We start from the raw sequence: 20,025 nt of genomic DNA, 5'->3' as shown, positions 1-20,025 counted from the left end.
ATTAATAGCAATTTCTCAGAGCATATTTAATTAACATAAATTTTGTTAAACTAATTAATTTAAATCATTAAGTTGATAAAAAAGAAAATGCAAAATATATTAGATAAATGTGAAAATAAATAAGATATACGTTATAATAGGTATCTGATAAAATTATTTGAATTATACAATTTATAAAACTTTTATTTTCGGTATTACAACAAACAAATGATAATTACTAATGACAATTAATAATTATATAAATAATTAATAATTTAATATGATTATAATAATAAAAATTTTCAGTAAATCTACGTAAAGTTACACATCAATATGACAAAAACAGATGGACGGTTTATTATCAGGGATTTACGCTTGTTTCTTTTTCATCTTTGAATTTACTTGAATTATCAAGTTCAAAATTTCTTACTGCATCTTTTTACTGCAACTGATTGTTGTAGTATAATAGTTCCGTATCTTTTTTAACACTTAAAGTGCTTTAATTACTGAATGATCTGCACAAAACAAAAAATAATTATTATTAGATTTATCTTCTCTCTCTCTTTCTCTCTCTCTCTCTCGCAATATTTTAAAATCATATTCAAATCTTATATTAATGATGAAATACATTTATTATTCAAGTCTCTTCAAAAACTAAAATATTCGATATTATCAAAAGTTTGACATCCGAATACTATCCAAAAATAAAAATAATTGTTGCATTATTTAGTCCTGGTATTTATTCATAACTTAGAAAAATTGCGAATTATTACAAATTGTGTGTATCAACGAATTATCATAAATTACCGACTATAAGATTAATAAATAGTAGGCAAATTTAAATTTAGAATTAGCTAACAATAAGTAATCATATTTTAATATAGTATTAACTAAGTAAAACTGAGATTCTAATGCTTATAATACTTGTACAGTTCAAATTTTACACATCTGACTTGAATATTTATATTTATGATATACATACGCTAAATATTTGAATAATTAAATATTATACACAATTTTATTCATTGTAGGTAAACGCATATGTAAGTAATGTGAAGAAAAACATAAACTTTAATATTTACCGCTTTTTCTATTATTTCGGTAAAGTTAGATCTAAAGGTTCATCATATTCCCCTGACATTGGCTAAAATGCACTTTGAATTCAGAAAGACGCCTGTGTAGAAAAATTTTTTTACAGTTTGTGCATTGTCGTGTCTTCCAAAATGTGATATATTGATTAAGATGTGTAGCTATAAAGTCGTGATCTTCCTTTGTTATATTGTGCACCCTATATAAATGTCGTGTGAGTATTTCCAATTTGGTTAAATTATATTCTCCTCCACAAATTTTGCACTTCATATAACTGGTTTCATCAGTGTGTTTTAATGTATTAAATTGTGATTCCCAACTATCTGTTGAGTTTTCTGAAGTAATGTTGAGATACACTTCGTTGTGTGTCCCGCGTAAATGATTCCTTGCACTGTCCTTACGAAGTGTAAAGATTTTACTGTATGCATTACATATAATGCATTTTGCACGTTCAGCATCTTGTCGTATGTAATATTTCCATGCCCAGCCCCCGGCTCTCGGTGAGTGTGACATGATGTTCGTATTACAGATAGTGTACGACTAAATACGAAAGAAGATTATCTCAAGTAAAAGTACGAAGATAGAAGAAAGAGAAGGTCGCGAAAATATATACATATATTATTTTTGTTTAAATGTAAATATTGATATAGTTTAAATCTTCTCAATATCCCTTAATCTCAATACTGTTAAGTTATTTATCTATATATTGAAAATTCTAATTTTTCTGTCTTCATGGAACATTTTAACCAGTGTTTCGATCGCAATAGATCTTAAAATTTCAGATTAACGAAATAAAGGAAAAAGCGGTAAATATTATAATCTATGCTTTTTTCGAATTACTTATACTAATGCGTTTACGTACAATAAATAAAATTGCGTATAATATATTAAAATATTTAAGTATTTATCATATGTACATATTATAAATATTATAAATATTCAAATCAGATATGTACAATTTAAACTCTAGTATTATAAGCATTAGAGTCAGCTTTACTTACTAGCTAATATTATATGAAAACACAATTACTTAGCTAATATTAAATTTAAATTTGCCATCTAATTATTAATTTTACAGTCAATAATTTATGATAATTCATGACAATTTGTAATAATTCGCAATATTTATAAATTATAAATATGTACTAAATAATTCAACATGTATTTTTGATTTTGAATAATATTCGGGTTTCAAATTTTTAATTACATCGAATACTTAAGTTTCTGAAGAGACTTGAATAATACATGTGTTTCATCATTAATATAAGATTTGAATATGATTTTGAAATATTGTTTAATCCAGTAATTGTTACCTTTTCTTCTGTGCAGATCATTCAGAAATGCTGAAAACTATGCAGCTGCAAAAATGCTGGAGTAGAAAACATCTTTATCATGATAACTTATATAATTTCAAAGAAGAAAAGTAATCAAACGTGTATCCCTGATGACGAATCATTTATTTTTGCCATTCTCATGTGTAACTTTAAGCAGTTTTACTTGAAATTTTTTATTATATTGTAAATCATATGAAATTATCATTATTTATATAATTGTTATTAATAATTATTATTTGTTTGTTGTAATAGCAATAATAAAAATTTTAAAAATTGTATAAATAAAATAATATCATCAGATAACTATTATATAATATATATTTGAGAAATATTAAAAGGCCAACTTTACGAACTATAAAACAAATGTTCTTTTAAAAAACAAATATCATTATTATTTATTTACAAAATTCAGTATGTATAAACGTTTCGACTGCTAACATTTTAACATACAAATGCGACTTATTTATTGTTTATAAAGGATAAAAGTTTTTTTATGTATCTCCTTTTTCTTTTATATGTATTTTAGAGTCATACTGAGGAAGACTGAAATTGTAGCCGAAACATTTATACATACTGAAATTTGTAAATAAATTATAATAATATAATATTTGTTTTTTAATAGAACATCTGTTTTATAGCTCGTAAAGTTGGCCTTTTAATATTCCCCACATTATTTGTAATACACAAGCCTAATTCCTAATAATAAAATTATATACACTTTTGATGATTTGAATTACTTAATTTAACAGAATTTATGTTTTCTAATTCAATGGTGCTCTGCAAATTGTATTTTTTTAAACAAAAATTATTTAGTTTAAGAATATACTTAATTTAAAGCGGAAAGTAATACTTTTTTCTATTACATTAGCACAGTTTTGACAGTAAATTAGTAATAAAGTGCACATTATAATAACTTTTTTATAACTTTAATTTATTTTTTTTAATTATTATGATATAATATTAAAATTTTTTCAAAAAAAATTCAAGGAGTAATTACAGTTTTTGTTCTTTAGTACGAACAAGGTATTATTATATTTTTTCGTCTCACCTAAAAATGACGTATGTGTAGATACTTATATAAGCAGATTGCATTACGCCAGGTTTACGCACACACATTTTTAAGTCTGCTGACTCCGGAAAAACTCAACGTCGGAGGGCATCTAACATCGGCGAAGCTTTACGAGCCACACCACCCCTCGAGATTCTTCACGGAAAGACATCGTTCGGGGACGAGGTTCATCGTTGGACGCTCGTGCGAAGGACGTGCGTCGTTACTCTTCATCTGCGAAATGACCTTTAATAGTGATGATGGTGAAATATAACCGTGAAATTTCTTTGGCGCGATGGTGGTACACGAAGGGGTGGCCGCGCCAACCCTGTCGGCGCTATTATTTCGTCGGGCGCTTGACAAACGATTACGCGGGCACCACTTTCGCGAGAACTAAGAAAACACTCTCGCTAAATCATAAGGAGGCCATTACCGGAGGCGCGGACGCCGCATATAATACACGGGCATTTGGACGAGGGGTTTGCTGATCCTTTCGTTTTTCGCGGCGTCCTCTCTTTCTCCTTTTCCTCCCCGTCCCGTCGCGATTTATCAAGTTCCAAAGAAGATTCCTTCGTGTTTATCTTCCGTCTAATGTCTCCTCTTCTTCCGCGCGGTGGTACACTTTCGCATGATGAATTTTGCCAGGAACGAAAAAAAAAAGAGTAGTCTCGAGGCGATGCACTCGTAGTCCTCGTTTAAAAATTTTATAATAAAAACTGAAGGCCGGTCTAACGATTCCCATCGTAAGCAGGATCGCTCGATACTCTCGAGGATCTAAAATATCCCAAGAGCGGAATCTTGCAAGAAATATGTCGTCGCATTAAAATATTGAATTGTCCAATATACATATGAAATTCACACGCGTCGAGAAGCTAAGATTTCCAAACGGGAGGGGATGGATCTCGCTTCGAGTTACCGGGGTGTGTGCCCGGGTTATACGGAGGTTTAACACGATCTACCGATAATGACGGGGTCGTGGCCTCGTATCCACTCGCTTAGCTCGATGCTCGCGCCGAGTCACGCAATGGCGTGTCACGCAAAAGTAAGTACGAGGATAGCGTGCCGGTCGCACGACACAACACGGCCAACGTGCCAATTGTCACGGCACGTTGGCGGGGAATCCTTAATTATTGTCTTCTCGCCGGAGAAGAAGAAGGAAGATCCGGCCCTATTCTCGATACGACGCTATTTTCCTCTCGCGTGTCGTGTGCGTCGTCCGAGAAATAAGTAGCGAAAGAGAGAAAGAAGAAGAAAAACATCCACGCCGTGCATTTCGATGCTGATCATTCGCGCAGATAATCGGCCGGCCGCCCACATTTTCACCCATTCCCATTGACCATTCTTTATATCCCACTCGGGATGTTATTATTACGACACGCTCGAAGCTCTTTCGCGGCAGTTTCCTCAATCTCCTTCTGATAACGTTTTACGCGCGTACAGTTTACGTTATATATATATATATATATACACGTAATTCCCTATTCGTGAGTGTATTAAGAGTTGTTCAACCGTCAATGGTAATGCACGCAATTGCAGGATGATTGTCGGTAATCGTATGGACGTAGCGTGAGCGGATTAAATCCCGCGTTCCCTCATAAACTTCAGAGTTAACTTTAGTTTAATGGGTGCACGGTGCTTGTGGAAAAACGCGTCGCATGCACGTATAGAGAGATTAGTTTTACATTTATTAATATTTAACGTATCGGATTCGTCGATCGGGGACGATCTGTGGGAAATTTATTTAACGAAGTCGAATCTCTTTTCAAATCAGTCATTTATTCTTCGAACGATCGTAACATCGTCGTGCATAACGTGCTCTTTGCCTGTTCACCTGTTCACCGGATGACTGCATCGGATCTGACACTGACACTGACTGTTCCCATCGAGGGGAAGGCGAGCCCTCTCTTAGTAGACCGATTATATAAGGCCAGAATTGCTTTCCACTTAACTCGGTGTATTGGTAAGGCAAACACAAACGAGACGTTTAACGCTCGAGTTCGTCTGCTGACGTGTGATTTAGCCTTCCGGTGTACCAAAGTATGCACGAGATAGCGACGTTTACAGTGTGGGAAATTATGTGTAATTCTCGGGAATCTCCGATAGAAAATTAAATCGATATAGACTTAAAACGATGAACCTGCATTATCTTTTGTGTATGTTATCTTACTGCAATAAATCTGCGCTGAGATTTAATTATTGAAAATAATCGTTTATTTTGCAAACGCGGGGTGGATAAAGAAAGGAATTGAAAAAAATGTCTGCTCTCGAACGCTTCCTTCCTCTTTGGAAGAAAGCGAAAGTGAGGAAAGACACATCGCGACAGACAACAAACGCCGCGACAGTAGTAGTCGTAAGTTTCGGTCGTCTGAATATAAAAGAACGATCACTTTGCGATAGCGAACATATATGCCTTGTACAAAATGAGCTATAAAAATGTCGTAAAAGCGACCATGAAGTTAAACTCTTGTGTTGGGGTAACCGCAAGCTCGCCCTTTTGCCGATGCCGACTGCATATTTTTTCTGATATTCCACATTTTCCTTTTACCGCTTGCAACTAACACGTAACGCGTGCAAATATGCGCACCGGAAGTACGAGTTAAACGAAACACCAAAATTAGATTACTTTAAGAGACCGCAGAAAAAAATTTCATCCTCTTACCATTTTTAGAAATAATTTGACATTAAATGAAAAATCAAACTTCTAAAATTTTATTTATTAAAGATGTTTTTAATTCTCTATAAATGATTCTGAACTTTGAGAGAAAATCTCTGACTCTTCTCCGAAAACTTATAATTTTATCAATTCTAATATTTAATCGGTAATCTCGTTCGTGATTATATTCTTTCATCTGATATTTTATAAGTGCGAGAGTGTCACAAACTTAAATCGTAATAACGTGAGAGATAAAAGAGATAAAAGTTTGAGAGGAGCGGGGAGTATTGCGAAATTTATGAGCCATCGCTCCGCAGGTCACTGCAGACGATATTTCGTATTCCCGGCATGCTTTTAACGAACTTCCTCCTCCTTATAAGCGCGTCGTTAATAGACCCAGCAGCTACTAAAAGCGGTCCATGAATACGAATCTTTGGATAGAGACGAAAGACCAGGATAGGACAACGTGTTTTACGAGCTAAAATATATTATGCGCGGGTATGATAGACGTAAAGAAGGCGCACTCTCTGGGGAGAAAAGTAAAAATATATGGTAAAATATATTTCATCTTGACTAAATCCAGAGGAATGGCGTATGTCGTTGTATGTGAAGATGTAAGAAGAAGAAAAAAAGAAATCTTCGTCCAGTTAAAGTGCTGCGCTCGTAAACCGCGAAGGAAAGCGCTATTACATATGACAACCGCAAACGTACATTTCCGTTTGCATTGTAACAGAATAACTTTCGCATTTAAGGAGCCAGTCTGACGTAACTAAATTTAACTTGCATAATGGTCCCTCATAAATTCAAAATGTCATTAAAAAATCAAGCTCATTCTTTATTTTTATATCCATGACGTCTCATCTGAATAGTTTTGAAATTAGAAAAATTAGAGAGAATAAAAAATAATGATTTAGATATATCGCAAAGGAAGACAACTGCGTATAAAATCTTGAAACAAGCGCAGATATATATATAATTATTAATTATTTAATAGAAAAAATAAAGATAATTCAATTGCGGTACTATTTTGGCTTTTAAAATAAAAATTTACTTCCGAGTGGATTTTTTCTCATCAGCACAAAACTGATCGCTTACCGGATATTGCTCAAGAGCGTATTTATGGTTGGGAACATGCTCGACTAACAGTCGGTCTGTAAAACCCTATTATCCTTTTACGATTATTTCATCGAACAATAAGAATATTCTATTGTTGAGGCACATCGTTGTTCGCCAAATTGCGAGCGGATACGGGAACGATACAGTTTTGTCACCATTGAAGACATTGGACCACCCCTTGTGACATGTCCGAACATCCGTCGATATCCGCCATCCATTTCCAGTATTCTTTCATCGCGACACGCACACAATCGATGCCTTCCGTTCTGGAAGAATATTGGCGAAAAAGACGTGCGAGGATATCATTTTCCTGTGTACAGATGTTTTAACGATATATTTATTTAACGCGTGTAATCCTATTGGAATTACATTTAAATTAAGGCAAATAATTTTTGCTAAACTTAATAAACGATTTACAGTTTTTTATTAACTCGCAATAATTTTGTTAAACGCTGATGATATGTGAAAAAAATTAATCAAAGTATTCACGAGAATATTGCGAATCATGTGACAATGCGACGAGTAAAATTGTCGAAGCATGAGCTCATCCGCGATTCTGCTTAGCTTACGAAATCGTAGGATAAGACAGGATGTCACGAGGCAATTTAATGGCTCGTCACGTATCTTGGCGGTTGCAAAGGGACGATTTAGCGACCAGAACGCATCACGTTTTGTATTTATGAATAGATACAATGTGTGTGTGTGTGTACTTTGTTACAGGCGAAATCGATCGTCGATTTATCTTGACCTAGAACGGCATAGTGATTGAAGATCACGAATCAATCTTTGTTTCACCGTTCAAATTGACGGATCGATGAGTCACGTTTCACTCCTCGTTCTTCTCGAAAATTATATTTCACCACAATTACCGGAAATTGTATTACACACGTTGTTTACACATTCTCGGTCTCTCCAAGTTGATATCATTCTAGGCGGGAATTCAATTTTACGCGAATATTCGTTCGAATGAATAAAGCACTTATTTGTGAAAAATAATCGTCAAATCGTGAAACTTTTGTAGAGTCGACAGAAACGTCTGTTACGATAAATCTCACACGGTTTGCGGCACTGGGAAGTCACTTGAAAAAGTCGGTCACGTATGATCAAACACTTCACACTCGTTCCTCGCTGTTTGTGTCAAAGATATCAAAAGAAAAGTACTGAGAATTCCTAGAGACAAACAAGTACCGAGAGAAGGAGAGAGCGAATCGGTGTACGTATGATCGCACTCGCATAGCAGAATCGTTTGATTTAGTTCCGTTGCTGGAGAAAAAAAAGTTTGGCTTAATGGCGTCATCTTAACTCTCGAGCGACGATCGTGAAAAGTACTTGACACGGGAATATGAAACAAAGATATAGTGATAGTCGGGTCCATGTACGTGCCAAAGGCGTAAGATAGAGGGTGGGACCACATGTAAAGAGAGAGAGAGAGAAAGAGAAAAAAAGAGAGTGAGATGGAAAAAGTCAAGAGCTACTTTAGGTGCGCATGTTCAGTATAATGGGGTTCTTTTGACAAAAAACAGTCGATGGAACAGAGGCTGCATGTGTAAAGCTCTCGAGGGGTGTCGGATCTATACGTATGCTTTCTCGTGAGATGCCCTGCAGCGACGATAAAGCTTTATTATTAGTCGTTATCTCACGGTTGAGCGGAGCTATGCAAGAAGAGCCGAAGAGAGTGAGAGACATGATATACTATTAGTGCGCGACTTGCGGTCTACATAGTTTTCACTTACACGTCTTTAGGGTGCTCAATGAGTTCATTATGAAGATACTTGACTCATTTTAATTGGTATCAGATATCGGATTTTTTCAATTTCCCGTACCTTAAATCAATTTATCTCGAAAAGAAATTCTACACTTTCTCTCTGTTTTCTTTTATAAATAATTATTAATTTTAGGAGACTATTTATTTTTCCTTTATGCTTTCTCTTTCCTTTTATTCTTTCTATTTTTCTTTTATACTTATATACAATAATAGAACTTTTTTTTACATTTATACACAAACTGATTTGATATATAAACAAACAACAAAAGCACAAATTATGGATTTCTGACGAGAAAAATTAAGTAGGTCACTCTGAGTGAATATATATGAAAATAGTGTAGCGCTGTGAAATGAGAGTATACAGAATTTATCAGACTTTATTGATTTTAATATTTTCCATAATCTTGCATAATATTGTTAAGTGATCAACTGGCAAAACTTTGTCACGATTCCTCTCTCCTTTTTTTTACACGCAACGTGCTTTTTCGGCGCGTATAGTTGGTCGAACCTGCGTATAAATATACATACATTCATCCTCGGATTAATGAATATTGATGTGCGCGTGTTTCGCGGAAACTGAAAATAACCGGAATGTGCTTTCCACCCGCCAAAGAATCGCCACGTGGCCGACACAGGGTGCGACGCAGAAACGCGATCAGCGAGGTGGTACACCATCACGGTGTGTACGTACATACACTTTTATCTCCCAGGGGTGGCGCTTCACGCTTTTTACGCCGTCGTTGCAACCTTTAAAATTGCACGTTGCGCGACACGGAAAGCGCAGATTTATTTTCCGCCACCGCACCGTCGTCCTGCTTGGTGAACTCCTTCGTCGGTTATGCTATGTACTCAGCGACCACATGCAAACGCCGCATTTTCCCCGCGACTCGGCTATAAACTATTCTCTCTTTCTCTTTTCCTTTTTTCCTCGATAAAAACTCGGCGATACCAGAAACAGATATTATTTCCCGAGCGAGGATCGCTTAAAACGCGAGCGAATATTATTTCTCGACGCAAGATTTACCGCTGTTAGCGGTGCACTCTGATGTTATAAGCGTTTTTTTAATTTTTAATCGATCAGCGACTATCGCGAGGAATTTGAACATACTTAATACAGAAATGTGACAGATAAAATAATGCATAAGCATTTTAAATTTGCGGTGCAAACAAAAGATTATTTCTATATTTATTTTCTAATTTTTTGTCCTTTATTTTATCCGTATAATAAAATATACAAATTCCGGTCAAAGTTATTCAGTGATTATCTACCGATTTTATTCAAATATGTACTTTTTTACCCTATCGACTCGCCGGAAAAGATTACGAAACACCGCATCTGCTTCTGTATCTGAGTCTATTATTGAGTCTCATCGAAGAAAATTTCGATGCGTGCGGTCACTTTGAACGAAACACGTCGCCTGACACCGCGTGACATCCGGCGACAGAAACGACGGACCTCACCCACCTTCTATTATCATGTACGTAACGTTTGAGAAGGATAAAGGAAGGGGAGAAGGACAAGGAGAAGGAAACAGCTTTCTGCGTACAATCACTATTCCGACGCGTCTTATTCCACGGATCTTACCTACCTACCTACCCGTTGAATAAAGAGCCATTACGTCGCACGGAGTCGTGGAAGAGTCCCCTTCGCCATTTCTTTCACTTTATGGCCTTCGTCGGTCGCTGTCGCTCCTTTTCTTTCCCTCTTTTTCTCTCTTTCGATGTACTTTTCTCGCGGAGGTGGTTTTCGAGAGAACGATTGCGTTTTTTTTTTTTTTTTTTTTTCACTAAAGCACGTACATACACACGTTTTGCCTGCCCACACGCGGTCTGTCATCACTTCCCGTTGTCGTCTATTACGGGTGGCCACCGCGATCGCTGCATATGAATTTCACTTGCTTTCGGAGTGTCCGGACGTGCAGGATGATTCATGGGAGACGCGTTGAAAAAAAGCCCTTGAGTCACGAAATAGGTACGCGTAAATTACAGGTTCGTAGAAGAGTAAATGGTTCTTAAGATACGCGTCACGCATGACAATTTGCGTGGAATACTAAGGGAAAGGAATTGCAAGGGGAAGAATCGTTTTATGATTTCATGATGATTTTAAAGAGACTTGAGATTAAAATATTATTACACATTTGACCCATATGATTTTTAATCAAAGGTTAATATATTATAATAAGCGAGTTGACACAGAAAATCATAATAGCATGTAATTAAATTCGCTCCCTCTCTCTCGATTTCAATATCCATTAAAATCACGTGTATCACGCAGACGCTTCTCGTCGTATCAACATTTCGTTTACTTTCTACGTGTCAACCCTATCCGGGGCGCGTGTATTTTCATAAAAGCGCTGTCCATCATCGTTAACAACGTGGCAGCCAATATCACGACGGCTATTGTAGTCTCGTTTAAGCAATTGTTTATTAACTTATTCTAACCATCACGCGCTATGATCCGGGTCACCCTTCTTTTCTACACATTCAATTCCGCGGGACGCTTCTCTTCCTTGGAAGGCGAGATTTTAATGAAACAGGGACGTTGAACCGGATCAACGTCAATTATCGGTACTTAGGACATTAAGTTTTCTACGAATTTATTACGAGAAAAATTTAAAGTGACTTTGTTGACGGAAACGGATCTAATTTAGAAAAGCCAATTTCCATCTCACGTTTATTAAAATTGAAGGTAGATCTCAATTATAAATACGGGATTACGTTATCGCTGGATCACGTAAATTGATGTCTGTGTATTTTACGTTTAAATTAGATTTACATAACTATCTCTGCAATTTTATACATCGATAAATATTTATAATACGAGTTATATGTCGCGCATTCTTTAATCAAACAAATTAATAAAATAATTTGTATTATTAATTAAGAATTTCTTTTCTCATTAATGACGTAAAACGAATCAACAATTATTATAAATGTGATACTAATTATTGACTGTTGTTTTTAAATATTGTTAAAGATGAAGAAAACACAGATGCGAAGTCGTGGCGCAATGTGCGCAAAAAAAAAAAAAAGAACAGAAAGTAAAAGATTGACGGTATAACTCTCTCTCTATACTTTCGAATTACACTCTCCATTGTCGTTTCATTTCATTCACGAGTGACGACTAGATCGTTTTCCGCGTAATTGAAAAGTGATTAACGGCCAATTGTTTTTCTGACAAGTCGACGGGCATGTCACCCGCCGTTGCCGCTCTGTCAATCTGATTACAATGTAACTGTCGATCAACCGATTTCCCTCATTAATCGTATCCCAACGGTCTGTGCACGTGCGATGCGGGAGGTATGATAATCGAAGGACTGACCTGCCTCCATAATGGCATCGAACCGTAAACGTTTAACGGGAAAGGTTCCCAACCCATTGCCAGGTATTGTCCGAGCGTGTTCCCAAAGCCGTTGAAATTATTGGATAGCGGATAATTATTTAAAAACCAGATTACACCGGACGTTTTTGCATAAAATACATTCGTTAACACACTTTCCCAATTTGCTATTCGTACGTTTAACATGTATTAAAACAATATTATACATATAATATAAATATATGTATCTGTGTATAAAATTATTTCAATTATTTGTATTTGTGCTTTTGCGATAAATCGAATAACTACTGTCTTCGGCAGAGAGTAAACTGAAAATGTATTGAAAGTTATATGTTATGTATACAGGGTGTTAAAAAAGTGTCGCATACGCTCAGTACTATTCGATAGAGAATAAAAATCTAAGAATAAATGTCTAATACTATTTTTCGATTTGATGAATAATTTCACCGCAATTAATTATTGTAATCAGTCAATCAGCGCGGAGTTACAAAAGTCAGAGGCGGGCGCGCATATACATATACAGCTATGTACAATATTGAATAATCAATGCAAACATATATCCGAAAAAATAATAGAATACCCGCGCTCTGCATATTGAACTTATTTCAATAGTTTATTGATTCGTTGACGAGTAATCGAGCACGCTGTCTGCTCTCAATATGTGACAATAGGATGCATATAAATAATAGTAATATTGTATGTAGAGAGAATATTGTCCCGCATACAAATGCCGAATACGCAAAACGAAAATAAAAAATATTTCCTTGATTTCAGTCACACATTTATATATTAAAGTATCTTTTGTCTCTCTTTTTTTATCTCTCTCAAAATACTTTCAACATTTTTAATTTTTTCGAATAATATATATTAATATATAATATAAAAAATATATATGTATAATTATATATCAATTTTATATATGCGTCTATCCACTTACAATAGATCTTTATTATTCACACATAGTCTGTGCATCTCTATTGCTCGCAGAAGCTATTCAGTCACCGTAATGGCCGTTTCGAGTTCTAATCACAGTTACAACTATAGCGGGGAATGGGAGGAAGAGGAGGAAGTCAATCAACTGCTAATTAGTAGCTGGTGGACGGGCATAACCTTATCGGCCGCCGAAATGCTCGCGATGCGCTCTCGGCTCTTCATCCGGGATGCAGATAGGAGCCACGTGGCGCACGTGCCAGCAATTAATAATCGATTCAAACAGGAAGTTCCGCCGATTGAGCACGTCCGACCGTGACAGCTTCCTTCGCTCTTTATCGGATAATCTATGCTACCTACTTTGCGGAATTCCTAGCTTATGACGATCTTTATGTAAATTGAATCCGACAAGAGACTAATATCCATCAGCTATATCACACAATTGATCCTTTTTCATTTTAATAACATAAGAGAAATGTTACACAAAATCTAATTATAATCAGAAGAAATTTTTTTCTATAATATAACATTTTAATAATTAATCATAAAAATTTTATATCTATGCTGCAAGAATTTTACACACAACATGCACATTTTTAATTTAACAAACTTGCACAATTTTTTTGCCTTATATCATTATCATTATATATTTTAGCAAAACTGAATATATTTGCTATGTAAATATCGAAGCGGAACAAATATATGCATAGAGAATATATAGAATATGCGCCACATATCACGAATGCACCATTTATGTATGTATTTATAAATTTGTGACTCTCGTTGAATAATACATACATTATAACATCAAGAAATCTCGAGGCACTTGAGAGATGTGGGTCCGTCAATCGGTCGGTGATTTCTTGTTATTTTGAACTAGCCGGGTTTCGACGCGGTGCGACTTTCGGAATGCATTCCTATAAAGTAACAATGATTTACGTCTCGCCGGGAAGACGAATTTCCCGCCCCCGTAGAAAATGAGCGGCCCGACAGAAATGTCCCGTAATAAACGTTGCGCGTTAAACGCGGCCACGGTTCGCTTATAACGTTCGCATGAATTATCCGTGTATCACGTTACCAAGGCGCAAGCCATCAGCTACCAAGCGTGCACACGTCGACCATTACTGCGCCGCCAGTAAAGCGTTGTTTACGAGCGGCGATCAAGTTCTGTTAACATCCGCCGCAATTGATCGTACGTAAAAATGACGAGGGTACACGCGGGTCCTTTCTGCGCTCCACGTCTAAATAGTTTATTGGTCCAGGCCGAGGTATATCGAAGAACCTTTTCTCTCTTCAAAAGAGGAATCTTCTGGATTCATCCCTGTGCCGGAACAGAGGACAAAATTTCCGATCGATTCCCCCGAGATAATTTTTCGCGACCTTAACAATCTTGCAAACGTGTCTCGGGGATAAAAATTGCCCGATCTCGCTCGTCATGTCGCGAGGGTTTATTAGCGAAATTGGAGAGTCCTCGGGAAATTGCGGCATCATTATAGCGCAGCCTCCAATCTGCCGGTAAACGGCAACGTCTCGTAGTGCAGCATACTGATCGAGGTTAAAGATCTCGGGAGATTATAACGGGAACGAAATAATAATGGCAATAATAGAGGCGAATCCGATGACTAGAACGCGAGCGGAAGAAAGACGACGCTGACGTAGCATAATCGGGAGTTATATAGAATTTAATGAATTTTTTCACGAAGACGCGCGCGACGTCTCCGCAAAATCCGGGGAACAAGTCCGCGACAATACTGGCATTGTTAAAAATCGATGCAATAAACTGATATTGGAGCTCTGCGATTGAACACTGAAGATATTCTTCACTTATAGAAACGCGTATAATGTACCTATATATCGACGATTTGTCATATTTCTTTTCCCAATAGCGACAAGAATGCAGTTGTTGCTATTCTTCAGCTGGAATATTTAAGACTTCTCGAAAGAGTAGAAATCTGAAATAAATTATTATATATAAGAGATATATATATGTGTATATGATCTTCTTTTCTCGCAAAGCTGATGTAGTTTCGCACCCGAGCATAACGCGACGCCTCTGATTTATCGCTTTGACACCTTAGGCAACTACGTCTACGAACGATTATGGTAATTACGGTTCTTACCAGGTAATTCGATGATAGAGGGACCCGGAGCCAAACCTGCTATCCGATGCTATCTGATGTTCAGCGAAAGTCTCTCTCGTTCGCGCATCGAGTGCTCGCGATAACTCGTGGAGCACGAAAAACCGGATGTAGCGAATCGGCGCGTAGAAGAGAAAGCGAGAGAGAGAGAGAGAGAAGAGATTTATCGCCTGGTTCTTAAGATATGGAAGGCGGAGAAACTTATTTATGGAGTGTGTATGAGAACGAAATCAATATCGGGGAAATATAACCGGCGCGCCTGAGATAGCTCGTGTGTATGTAACGCTTCAAATTTTTCATCACCGACTCCGGAAAATGTCGAACAGCTGATAAAGACGGTCGTGATTGGGATGATGTACGTAACGCCGATTATTCATAAGGGCTCGTTAGATGTGTCTGGTGACGCAATTTCTTGGAAAAATTATATTAAACTTAATAATATACTTGATAAAATTTATAACACTTGTTTGTACAAAAGTTTAATTCGGATCCAGTAGAAACACGAATTAATATAATAATTTTTATAATAGATTCGATAAATCTTCGATAAATTATTAGTTTAGAAATCTGTTAAACGCGTTTTATATACATTTCAAGCCATTTGTGTATGTGAATTAAAAAATAGAATAAAATGTATCAATTTCCAATAACGATTTTATGCTTCAAGAGATTAGCACTGTTATTATACAAAAAAGATTATAGAGAGTGAGTCACACACATACATTCGTATATATTTGGAATAAAAATTTCATGCCTCAAAAAATTAGTTTATTATATAAAAAGGATTATCGAAAGTAACTCACGTGTATATGTATTACGAGATCCTATATTTGGATAAAGTTTATTGGAAAACCGCCCTTACAATGCCATGTATTTTGATATTATTGTTTATACATATAAAAATAGAATTTAGATTTTTATTATCGCAAATTTTTTATTAAAATATTAATTTACACATGTGTTGTATATGTAAAATATAAAAATATATTTTATACGTACATACATAAATAATTTATATCAGATCATACAATTTGTATGTCTTATCTTAAAATTACGATAATCAAAAATAAGTGACAAAGCTAATTTAACATTGATATGTTATTTGCCATAATTTCTTTTTTCTTTCTCTCATCTTATTCCATTAGCAATTCAAAGGTTTGTTGTAACAACGTAATGGCATCGTCCCTCTCGCAGTAGTACGATAATTTTTTGCCCCGAATGTCCGTCCATCCTCTTTGAAATTCACGTCCAGACAAGTTTGTAGCTTTGACCTCTCAAAGATTCTTACGACTCCTTTTGAGATGTTCAATGCGCGAAAAGGTGAACTTCGGGGACGGAACTTGCGAAAGTCGAACTGATCGAGTACAGTGCCGTCTTTCCAGCGAATTCTCGACGACTTTATCGAAAGTTCTCTATGTTGGAAAAGGACGAGACGTATCGTAACAGAGGATTCGACTGTCAACCCCTCCGCCCTCTGAACGACCCAGCAGTTTTGCAAGTCTTACATTGTGCTATTCGTGAACATGGCATGCTCTAAAACTCTTCAGGCGATACATTTTTTTTCTTGACTGTTAAATTATATCGTGTCGAGAAAGCTTACATAAATGAATAATTATTAAAACTGTTTGAATAATAAATTAAATCAATTGCACATTGCATAACTAAATATCGAATTAAATATACAATATATTGTATATTTTTCTCCTATTAATTAATAAAATGTTATTGTTTATTGTGTTTACTGATTATCTTATATTTAATTTAATTTTTAATCACACGCATGATTTTTTGAATAAAAAATTTCTCATATGTTTTTTTCATAAAAAAAATGTTTAATATATTCCATGTAATTTAATTGATATCATACATAACTGATAATAAAATAAAGTGATTATTTAATGATCATTAGGCAAATATGACAATTACAATGGAATATGATCAGCAGTATAATTTTTATCAATTTTATCGTGAAAAATATTCATTGTGTACGACAGAAAAGAGGACAGAGAGCGAATACTAGGCAACTGTCCCTGGACCAAAAGGTTGGACAGCCACAATGGAATAGTCGGTTATCGAGATGGGTCACCATAAACTAGGACGCGTGTTACCGAGTGCGAGCCAGCGGTAAAATAGCCGCATGAAGGCTCGTCGTTCTCTTTTCAGCTTCTCGCTGGGTCGATTTATCCATCTACTTCTCTCCGTTCGGTTACCCCTCTGGATGCTGCGCGATCGACCAGTGACCAATATCGGTCGGTTAGGATGTAATAAACCCTCGGGCGTCACAGATCATCCCTCTCCCGCAGTCCCGTTATTGAGGCAATATTATGTGACACGACGTACACGCGTGTGTCCCGTAAAATAGCACGCAATGCGCGCGATGTGCAAGTCTGTACACGAAAACGAGCGACGTAATTCACTGCATGACCAAAGAGTAGAAGCAACGTCACGGCCAGACTGCATAACGCTTCACGTGCCGTGGCTGATTTAATCGTGCAAAGCGAATTCCCGTTACAACTGCCACGACAACCGATGTAAAGCGCCCCTTTGGTTTATAACATTGACGTCTTCATAAAAATAATTCATTTGTTGAAAAGACTATTGCACACATGTTGTATCTGTCATTATCTTACGATCTGCTTCATTTTTCACGCGAGAAGATATATCATTTTTATTCTAATTTATACGAAAGAAGCTTTCAAGATTCTTAAATTTTATCATCAGTTTTCTTCTCTCATTTCATTTTGTACTTACATACTAGAATATTTCGCATTAAATATATGTTCATGACTTGGATAAGTATTAGCACACATACATTGGAAATGCAATGGAAGCTTTAATGAAGAACAGAGTATAATCAAAACTGTCTAAGTTATATTGAAATATATATAAGATATTAATTAAGTATGAATAGTTCTTGCAAATTAAATAAAACAATATCTAGCATATTAGCGTCCTGCGTATAAAATTAATTTTTGATTTCAATTTAAATTCGGAGAAATATGATAAAAATGATCAGCTTGATATGTATCTTACCTTAAAATTCTCGTGTAGTCTTCAATTTCTGTTCTAAATCAAGGTTTGAGATGTCAAGAACTTATTATATGAAATGTAATTTATTTAAAATCAGAATATATAATTGGAATAAAAGTTTTTTAATAAACACAAATATGTTCGAGCAAGTTGATTAGGATGAAGAAACTCTCAGCACTGTCACTTCTTCAGGATTTCAAAGGAATCTTCACTTCATTGTTATTTATTACAAGATTAAATCAAGTCATGCAAGTCACTTTCTTTTAGACAACTCATTCGAGGCATATATATCCGTACAATTCAACTCCTGTGCAGTTTCGCAGAACTTTTGCACTTTAGCAGAACTTCAAGTTGAGCGTCGCGCAATTCTTCAAGGCCATAGTTCGCGTCGACAGTTGTCGAAATACCGTTTTATTTTAACAGCATGAATTATACTGTGATTATTTTTTTAAACAGAACTTGGCAATAAAAAAATCAATGAAAATTTCAATGATTCAGAATTATCAAACATTAGATCCATTTAAAGCTGTTAAAGTTTAATAGTTCAAGTGCCACAAAATTGACAAAAAAATGCTTATACACGGAATTGGTATCTCTGAACATTTCAAAACGAATTCTCTCCGTACCAGACAACTCGGTTTCAGCCGTATCTCGAAGTAGATCTTGCCGCGACTAAGGGATGCAGTAAAGGGTACAGTTCGGATCTGACGCCACGATGGGTTATTCTGGTTTGCTTATGCGAAACTCCCGAACCTGGAAGCCAGAGTGCTTCGATGGCATCTTCCGAAGTGCCATGCGATAGAGTCGAGGAAGAGATCTCACGTGTTCGCCTGTCAATATAGCGTTGGAACGGTGCACTTTACGCGTACGCTGTTTACTCAATATCAGATTACCTTAGATGCACATAGCTCCACGTGAGATACCTCTTTCCGTCTCTGCGTAAATCGTTTAAGTATCACAAATGTTCGATGCATCAAAATCGTCGAGCGTTAATGGTGCACTAATGTTTGTGATGCTAAACTTTCCATATTTATCGGATACACTTTATTGATAAAATTGCGTATACCTGTGAAATTTATTTATTTGTGTCAATAATTTGAGAACACAACTGTAACATACTTTTACAAAAGAGTGTCGCGTACAACGATAGCACGGTTGATCATCGCCTACACGTGGCAACTCCTCGAGAGGACCGATTTCGATCGCGCGGATCGTTGTGGAAAGAAACGTACGTGTAATAGACGAAAGCTCGTGATCTCTCGAAAAGGACTCGACGAGGAAAATTCGCCAAGACCGAAGTGCGAATCGCGGAGTCCTCTGGACTCGACTGACGGCACGAGCGGGCCACGGCAGGGTCGTCGGGACGGAGGGTGCAAAAGGGGTGTCGTTGAGGAGGGAGGAGGTGGGAAGGGGGGACGCAATGCCACCCCAAGATAGAGAGAGAGAGAAAGAGGGAAGCTGTGTGGAAACGAGGGCGAGGGTGGATGTCGGACGCGCCGCCGCCTTGACGCTGTTTCCGTAGATATCCACCTTCTCTACAAAATGCGAGAAAGTCGCGGGAAAACGAAAAGTATATATATCGGGTAGATGGAGAAGAAGAGGA

At 36.3% G+C, this 20,025-nt stretch overlaps 1 protein-coding gene across 1 annotated transcript in view; it reads right to left on the bottom strand.

The window, feature by feature from the left end:
- Ten-m (teneurin transmembrane protein Ten-m) overlaps positions 1–19,734 on the bottom strand; it is a 521,036-nt gene extending 501,302 nt beyond the window's left edge. The window contains exon 1 of the mRNA XM_085484047.1: positions 18,426–19,734. The gene's annotated coding sequence lies outside the window, so the exon portion shown is untranslated. The remainder of the gene's footprint in view (positions 1–18,425) is intronic.
- Positions 19,735–20,025: the final 291 nt, after the last annotated feature.

Source organism: Nylanderia fulva, unplaced genomic scaffold (genome assembly GCF_048542155.1).
Source record: "Nylanderia fulva isolate GAGA-0341 unplaced genomic scaffold, ASM4854215v1 Scaffold29, whole genome shotgun sequence".
Classification (NCBI taxonomy): domain Eukaryota; kingdom Metazoa; phylum Arthropoda; class Insecta; order Hymenoptera; family Formicidae; genus Nylanderia; species Nylanderia fulva.
Note: the sequence above shows the minus strand (reverse complement) of the source record. Positions and strands in the feature narration are given on the sequence as shown.